The sequence below is a fragment of the Salminus brasiliensis genome, chromosome 6 (assembly GCF_030463535.1).
Source record: "Salminus brasiliensis chromosome 6, fSalBra1.hap2, whole genome shotgun sequence".
Lineage (NCBI taxonomy): Eukaryota > Metazoa > Chordata > Actinopteri > Characiformes > Bryconidae > Salminus > Salminus brasiliensis.
In genome coordinates, this window is record NC_132883.1 from 15,228,408 (window position 1) to 15,237,513 (window position 9,106).

Genomic DNA, 9,106 nt, shown 5'->3' on the forward strand with positions numbered 1-9,106 from the left:
TGAATGAGGCTGTATTTTACTTTAAGCTTCGCACTCCTGGATTCCTGTTCTCTCTTGGTCTGCAGTGAGCATTGAGTAACACTATAGATAGAAGCTGACAGTCAGGTGATGAGGATATAATGAGAGACAGAGGAGGCCTTAATCTTAAAAAAAATGGGTACATGTGTGGGTAAAAAAATGGGTACATGTGTACCAATGTTCTCCTCAAATTCCCTAAACCTTAAGAAATGTTTTAATTTCTTATTTTTTTACAGTAAAAAGGAATTCCAGCACTGAAAATGTGAGCGAGATTCCATACGTCTTGTTGTAGTTGTATTTGACCAATTTTGTATGCTTTTTTTTCTGAATGGCTTTATATAAGTTTATACAATAGCCCAGAATCACAGTTTGCCTTTCTGTAATGTAACCATGTGACCTGGTAAAGCACAAGCCTTGAACTCTTTCACTGTTCTACACAAAGCTTGGAAGTTCATGCTGTGAAAAAAAAAGACACTCTTCTGATTTAGCTGCTTCCAAGAGTGACTTCAGTACTATGTGTGACATCACAGAAATTCGAGCCTCCAGTTGTGAAGGGCCCTCCCTTTTCAGCCTTTTTCCCCCACACATGTGCTTCCCCCCTGCTCTCTCGCACCCTTCACTGGATCCGTAGTGTCCTCTCTCTCTCTCTCTCTCTCTCCTTTGGCTCTACTTTAAGTCTTTCTGGCGAAAAAAGGCAACATCTCAAGCAAGAAAACTTCTCAGAGAACGCTTCACATCTTCTGCCTCTGAGAAAGCCTCATTTACTGCTTTAAGGTGAGGAGTGCTTTGTTTTTTTTTTGTTTTGTTTTTTACAGCTCCAGACTTTGGCAGGGCGCATGGGGCCATAAAACAAACTGCTGTTCTTGACAGGAAAGACTTAGTAACAGTAATCTATGCATTTGCTTGGTTACATCCGTTAAAAATGTCTTATTGTTCCTGTTATGAGCTACTTTCACACATTATATTCTGCGTGTGAATATACTGGGGCATTGTGTGTTTGTGCATCGACTGGATTTTAAGTAACAAGACACTGTTCATGAGGTCCATGTGTTTTGGATTCTCTCTTTTCGATAAAAAAAGAAAGAAAATGTCATAATTAATAAGTGTAAATATGTGTTGTTGTAGGCAATTTGGCTAAACTTACCCAAAATATTTTTTATGCACATAAGGAACGGTAATACACTTCAGAGCTTAACAGCACTGTAATAAAGCAATAAATAGCAGATATTTTTGTATGTAAGAGTTGTATGTAGATCCAACTCTATTAAATATGACAACACTGAACCTAGTGCTACAAAGTGCCTATTAATGTATAATATCTCTGACTGCCAGTGGCTGCCAACAAGTACCTTCTTGTTGGCTCTGGTGAGTTATGAAGTTCCATACAAAGAATCTATTTCTGTTGACCTACATTCAAACCTACACTCATTTAAGTCAGCTTGGCTGATAATGGTTTTTCTCTGGCAGGGGAAAAAGCCAAAGAAAGCCACCACACAATAAAAAGCACTCTCTCCAGACATGCCCTGTTGGTTATGGAGAGTCTAACACCTTAAAAATGCAGTTTACAAGCTGCACTCTCACAGTTTTCGTCCCTTTTTTTCAGAGTTTTAGAACTTTTAAAAGAAGGCTTAGTAATTATCACTGAGCACTTATTTGGTTTTTCCACTCTTTCAACAAAGCAACGTGTTACACTAACATTTATTCAGTGATTAGGACAGATAGCCAGTGCTCTGTTTGTTCGTTTACATTGTTAATGAAGGTCCACTCAGACCAAATTAGCGTAGAAAGGCATTAGAGTAGAAAGGGCTAATCTCAGTTTCCAAAAGAAAAAAAGAAATGGCTCAAAACTAACTGGTTATGTAACGTGTACAGTTCAGCCCAGTTGTAGAAGCCATATTCACCTATTCAAATTCTTCATGGAATTATATGGATAAACTTACTAACCTCTAGTTTAGTGACACCTATTTGTGCCTGACCAATGAGGTCAGTTCATATTGCCAGGGGTTAAAAAAAGGGAAAGAATCACTAAAACAAAGAGATTCTTTTAAATAAAGTCATAAGGCTTTAAGATCCAGAGCCACACACGTGAACTTAGGTCTTGCAAAATATAATGAAGCCATGAGGTCCATTATCTTAATTGTTATTTGTTATTTCAGTGTAAATTTGTCTAAGAGGAATGACATGGTACTGTCACATGCTGGTAACGTTCAGTTTAGGGCCTTTGTGGGTGGGAGCATTATCAACACAGCTCCATGTAGCTGCAGTAAACCATACAATACTTGGAAACGGTCCCAAGAATTGGCATCTGGTGATTGCATAATCTCTTAAACCCATAGAGTGGTGCTTTTTATGAATAGAGTCTTTTCAACGTACAAGGTTTTAAGCGCTGCGGGATAAGAGCGCTGGACTGGACGTGGGATTTTTAAACCTAAAATATGTGCTAGCATACCAGTCTTATCGGAGGAAATCACTATCAAGTGGAATGTGGCTAATTTGTTGATCCTCAACTGGTGTTGGACCCGCCACACTGAAGTCGTGACCCACGCAATCTGCTTGCAACAAGTGGCTTCCTCGGCCAGTCAGGGAGGACGTCCGGGACATATTGACCCTCTCTGTTAGGACCAGGGAAGTCCAGCAGCTGGAGAATGAATATGATATTGCTGACAGACAAGGCATTGTGCAATCTGCAATAGCGCTTTAAACGCCAGCCCCACAACTTTTGCTGTTGGGCAGCATGACCCCGCACATGAATACTCTTTGTTTTCTTTGGTTTCTACAGGGGGAAACACTAGCCGTTCATTGTGGTTGTATGGAAATACGTCCAAGTACAAATTGTAGAGGACGTTTTTCATGGTTTAGCCAAAGTATGTGCTCTACCACGCAAATGTTTGGGGCCTAATGTTTCAGCCAAGGCAGAAATTTCACTGTCCCATGGGTAATTCTGATACTCAAGCACAGGCACGTCCAGCATCGTTATTGCGTCTACCTAAAAAAGAACATTCATGTAGGGGAAAAAGCTTCTGGTTTGGGCCTTCTAACGCTTTGCAGTAGAGCCTGCTTTCACCTAATAGGGAGAGAGTGAGAGTCTATAGGGTGCTAGAAGCAGGGAAATGGAAGAAAGACAGAGAGGAATGTTTGAGAAATGGGTGGAGAGAGAGCTCACGTAGCTGTTTAACTCTAGCAGCGAGGGAGTGCAGAGTACATTGATGACGTTGGAAACAGCTTCAGAACAGCACCGCCCCTCATAGTGACCACTGAAATGGCTGCAAAGCTGACAAGGCTGCTTGACCAGGCTGCTTTCTGGTTTGGGCACTTTTGGGTGTAGTGTTGTCATTATCAATAGCACACTTTTAAAAAATAGTGCCAAATAACATTTTTAAAATCTAGACCAGGGCTGTCCAAAGTTTGGCTCGCAAGCAAAGGTTGGCAGATGAAGACATTTGATTTGTTGAGTTACCCTAATCCCACCCCCTCGGCCAATGAGAGAACAAATATGCATATATAGTACATTTCACTTTTTTTTTTAAAGCATTTATATTAGAACAAAATGTAATGCAACGTAAAAAACTACATTTTATGTTATGTCTTTTTTCCCCTTGACCAATCTTAAACATTTCACTTTGTCCCCCAAGACGAGACAAAAAAACTGCATGTCTGCATCACAAACCTTATAGGAACCTTCCTTTTTGCGAGTGTAGGCAAAAATTGAAAACAGTTGGTTGAGTATCCACAATTATCTCTTATCAGTGAAAACAAGGAGAGGGTTAAAGGGGTGTTACCAACCCCCCCCCCCCTCATTCTCACTACTCTCACCCCACATTGTTCCACCCACATGCCTAAACATTTTAACTGGGTGCTAAGAAGGTTAAACAAATAACACACTGGGTGTCCAAACTGTTTGGCTAGACAGTTGGCACCGTTTATTGCCAGAAAACTTTTGACCCAAACATAAAGACTTATAGGATTACAACACACCATGACGCCCAGTGACGTCCGTACTGTGAATATGATTGGGGGTAAGTTGCCTCAGGGGATCACAGTTCTGGACTGGCTTCTTTTTTTTCATTTGGTCTCTGGGAGGAGGGGTGAGAGAGCACGGGTAGTCTTGCATCAGAAAGATTTAAATGTTCCCTTTTAGTTCACTTCTCCTGGGTTAAAAGTCTTGTGCATCGACACATTCTGTGGCTGACAAATGTGCAAATTTCGATTTATGACCAATACTTTCTGAAGAACTGCAGCAGTTTCTGATATAGATACACAAAAATGACATTTGACAGTTACACAGTTGTACTGTTTTGGGTCTCTACTCCAGCACATTGGGTTAGATAATGAGACCATGCTTCTCATGAGGTTAAAGAACAGACTTTCAGCTTCGATTTAAGAGTATTTATGTCTGTTCTGGCTGAAGCATATCAGTTTGATGCCACAGTTCTTTTTGTGCATAGTTCCTCCATTTCAGGGGAGACATAACTAAAGAAAGTTTGCTTCTTGGCCAGCTGTGAGTCAGTGTACTATTAGTTTGTGCTCTACAGAGCCAAGAAAAAGACTAGAGTTGATTCTAGACGTGGCATTTGCATCTGCAGTCTGTTGCTGTTGTTCCACAGCATGAGAACCAAAACAGTGGCAATAGGAGAGAAGCAGGCCATAATTTATGGGCTAAACTGATGAGAAAAGGAAACTTTATGTCTCAAAATCAAATTAAGAAGCAAGAAACAAAGAATGACTGTATAAGTCTTTAAATCATAAAGAGCAATGGATTAACTGGTCAAGAGTTCTGTTCAAAGAGTTTGCCACAAGACGTACACTACTGATAAGCCTTGAGAATAGAGTGCTACAGAGTGCTACAAGTACGGTCATACCAGAATTTTGATACTGATAACAGGCCCAGTCCCGCAATGCCCAATTCACATTTACCATTATCTGAACACCACTGGATTCCTGAACATTGACTAAGTGTTGCTGTAGACTGAACTGTCAGTGCTGAATCACCATTGGAAATGATTTTATTCCAGGTTTAGCCTTAATCTCAGTCTGGGAAACTGGCTCCAACATAGACAACTATTACTATTTTTACAGCTTATTTACCACTCTAGCAGCTCTAGCTCTTATGGACAGATGAAAAACAGATTAACCTTTTTCGGAGTGATGGAATGAGATTTGTCTGGAACATCCAGAAACCAAAGCATAAACATGATGGTCTAGACATGTATATATGCCAGTGGAGCTGGAGCATCCGATTTTATTATTGATAATATGAAGCACTTCAAAGTCCAGTAGATGGTTCTTCACCTTACAGCAGGACAGTGAGACAAAACAAAACGTTTGTTTTGCAGGGCTACAATTATGGAATGTTCTTCACTGGCCAAGTCAGTCATATGACCTGAATTCCACTGGGCATGCATTTCACTTAGAGAAGACAAGACTGAAGGCGAAAAGCAGGAACCCGCAGGGAAAGCAGGGAAAATACCAAGATGTCTACAGATGACAGTCATTGACTTGTCTAATTACTTACATGCATAATGGTTGGAATTCCTGTATGGCTTACCAGCAAAGTCAACTTAATATCAAAATTGACAATTTTGATCTTGTTAGTTCATGTGCTGGTCATATTAAGCAAAAATCATCATTATATATAGTATCATTAAAAATCGGTTTAATCTTCCATCAACATGTAATGGTTTTTGTACACCTCTAAACCTCTAAATCTTGTGCCAGCAAGTGGTGGGAAGTACTATTAAGCAACAAATATATCCAGTAATAACCAAATAATAACATATGCTTATCCTTGCACCATTCCAACTTATCAGCAAATGAAAACACTGTACTTGTTCAGAAATGCTTGCTAATAACTCCTTAAATAATCTACAGTAGTGAAGAAAAATACATATAATCTTCAATTCACAATGACTTTAAAGCTTACAGTCTAACATGCATTCTAACCTCACAGGCATTGCTTCTGTTCAAATCTCATTTGCAGGAGTACAAACCCAGAACTCAAACTCATCATCACTCTCAGCACTTTTTTTCTACTTTAAAAGTTTTGCTACTTTTATATAGATAATGTGAATCTGGCAGTTGCTCTCCACACAGTGTCTGAATTTCAAGATGGGCTGACCAATAGAAATGTTCCAAAATGACTTGGAATAAATACTGATTTTCACTGAAAGTTAAGAAGTTATTTCCGGGTCCTGTAAAATTGTCATTCTGGGATAGAAGATTTTTGAATGACAGGGACGATGTGTCGTTTCCCTCTTTTTCAGCTTCTAAATTTGTTAGTTCGCTCAGTAACCATATCCAACTGGCTTCAAATTAGCAAGCACATGTCTCCTCACGCCTCAGAGTCTCAGCTAAGGTTATTTATTTCTGTCCATGACTTCATTGGTAGTATTTTATGAAGCTTTTATACCCCTCATTTAGTCGAGTTCAGCATGACACAATGGATAAAAATAGTCACTAAAAATACATTTTAAAAGGATGTTTTGCTGCTGTATCCACAAAATGCTAGCTTTAAAGAAGAAGCAAAAACCTTCTTTCAAAGACCTGTCAATGGGCAAATATTTTGTGATTTTGGGCCATTTCTGTTGGTCCATTTATCAACAAAGTGACATTATGAAGCTGTATTTTATTGTTTTTATGTAGTGAACATGACTGCAATATGTTGAAGCTAACAGCACTGTTTGAACTGAGCAGGTTATACTCATAACACTTAAAGTTATGTTCGTTCATGAACATGTTACCTATCTTTGACCCCCAAAAATGGCCAGGACCTGCCAGTGGGCCCAAACACACGTGACGCACTTCAGGTAGTTCAAGTCAGCTAGTTTTTTTTACTGTGGTCTTTGTAGGTACTGAGTATAAAGCCTTAGGAAGTAATAAGGCTGGGATTTAGGGGTTTAAGGTGTGTAATATGTGGCATTACAGGTTGAAATGTAATCCAACTCAGTGTGTGAGTTTTAACATCACACTACCAAGTGCTAACATTCAATAACTCCTTGTTGTCTGACATCTGCATGTGGTCATATTTGTCTTCTCATTGTTTGCATTTTGAGAATACATAGACTGGAAGGAAAATAAAATGTATTATAATCTGTAACTTCTTTCTACATTACTTTTTAAACATCTCTGCCAATGCCATGGCAACCAAACCATGAAGTGTAAGTCACAAATCATCATATTTTTAAAGCTGAACCTGATACCTACCACGGGTGCGGTGGATTACTCCCATGATATATTTAGATTCATTAAACATGTGCTGCTAGATTTAGAAACCATATGGAATGAGCATTACCTGTACTTTCATTTACTTTCAAGAATTTCCATTGCTGATCATCGTTTTGGCAAAACAGTGAGATTAATATGAAACTGCGCTTTGAAAAATGTACTCAAAGCATTATAAAACAATTTAGCTGACTATTGAAAAGTAAATCCTAAAAATTCAATAGTAAATAATGTGTTCCCAGACTTTTAAAACACCATTCACCTTCATTGGTGCGATTGTAAAGACATGCATGTGAATGACCAAGTGTTGACTGTGTGTTGCTAAAGCAAATCTTATCAAGCGTGCTGGCCGTCAGTCTACAAGGCTGAGATCAGAAAGCAGCGTGGGTGTTGCAGCTGGCGGACTCTGCTGGAGGCTCTCCAAGCCTCTCCGGCCTTCTAAGCCACGTATCCAACTCTGGTACCTGGAAAAAATGCTGGGCTGCGTGCAAGTGTGAATTTCATATCAAACAGTGATGTGCTCTGGCGAGTTTTCCCACAGCTTTCCCCGGCACGCCGTCACCGGTCAGACAGAGAAGTTTGTTTATATTTTTGTCCGAAATAACTAAAGAAAGGGAATCCATTTGGTGGGGTGGTGGGACAGGAAATCTTGTCCACACCGTTTTTTCACGTCTTTCGAGGGTCTCGGAAATCATTTGTTTCATGAGCCTAGCTTTAATTGTCAGTATTCCAGATGGTCAGTGTTTGCTTTTCTATTGAGTTAATGAATAACGTGATACTGGCAGTCTGACTGCCGTGACATTTGGTGACCTTCCGCAGAAGTTAAAATCAATAGCTTTCAGACAAGACCTACAGTATGTCCTAATGCATTTATCATACAGTGTTGAACACTTGTTCGGTGACTCTCTCAGCACTGGGTGTGAGTGTTTCCCAACAATAAGTGTTATAGAAACAGCAGCAAAAACTAGGCAGCACAAAAGATTCATGGACATTTTTTGGGCTTTTTTCCACTTGACAACCAACGCTGCCAAAGGTTTGGTAAAGTTTGAAGAGTAGCAGCCGCACATGTGTTGTAAGCGGCGGTTATCAGTGTGGAAAAAGACTGTGTAAAACATTTCCAACACACGCTACAGGTGGCATTGGAAGTGAAGGGTTTAGGTGCAAAACGATGGACGCCCAATTTCCCATAATTAAGTTTCCCATAAGGTGACATACTGTTTCATAATTATGACATACTATATAACAATTATGACTTAGCATCTCAAAATAATAAGAGCTTTGCATAATTATGACTTAATATTTCATAGTAACAAGAGGTTTGCATAATTATGACTTAGTATGTCATAATAATGAGAGCATCACATAATTATGACTTAGTATTTCTTAGTAATGACAGCACCGCATATGACTTAGTACTACATAATAATGAGTGCTACACATAATTAGGACTTAGTATTTCTTAATGATGACAGCGCCGCATATGACTTAGTACCACATAATAATGAACGCTTCACATAATTTTGACTTAGTATTTCATAATAATGATCGCTTCACATAATTATGACTTAGTATTTCATAATAAAGAGAGCTTCACATAATTATGGCTTAGTATTTAATAATAATTAAAGCTTCACATTAAGTATGACTTAGTATTTTATAATATTTCATAATAAATCTTAATTCTGACATGAGATACTAAGTTACAGTTTTGGTAAAATCAAGCTTCCAAGCAAAACATGATGTTTTTTTTTTCATATAATAACACACACACACACACACACACACACACACGGTATTTCAGTACTATATGATGATTTGTTTACCCATTAATAGATATGAGGATATGAGGGATACTTACAACATACTTACA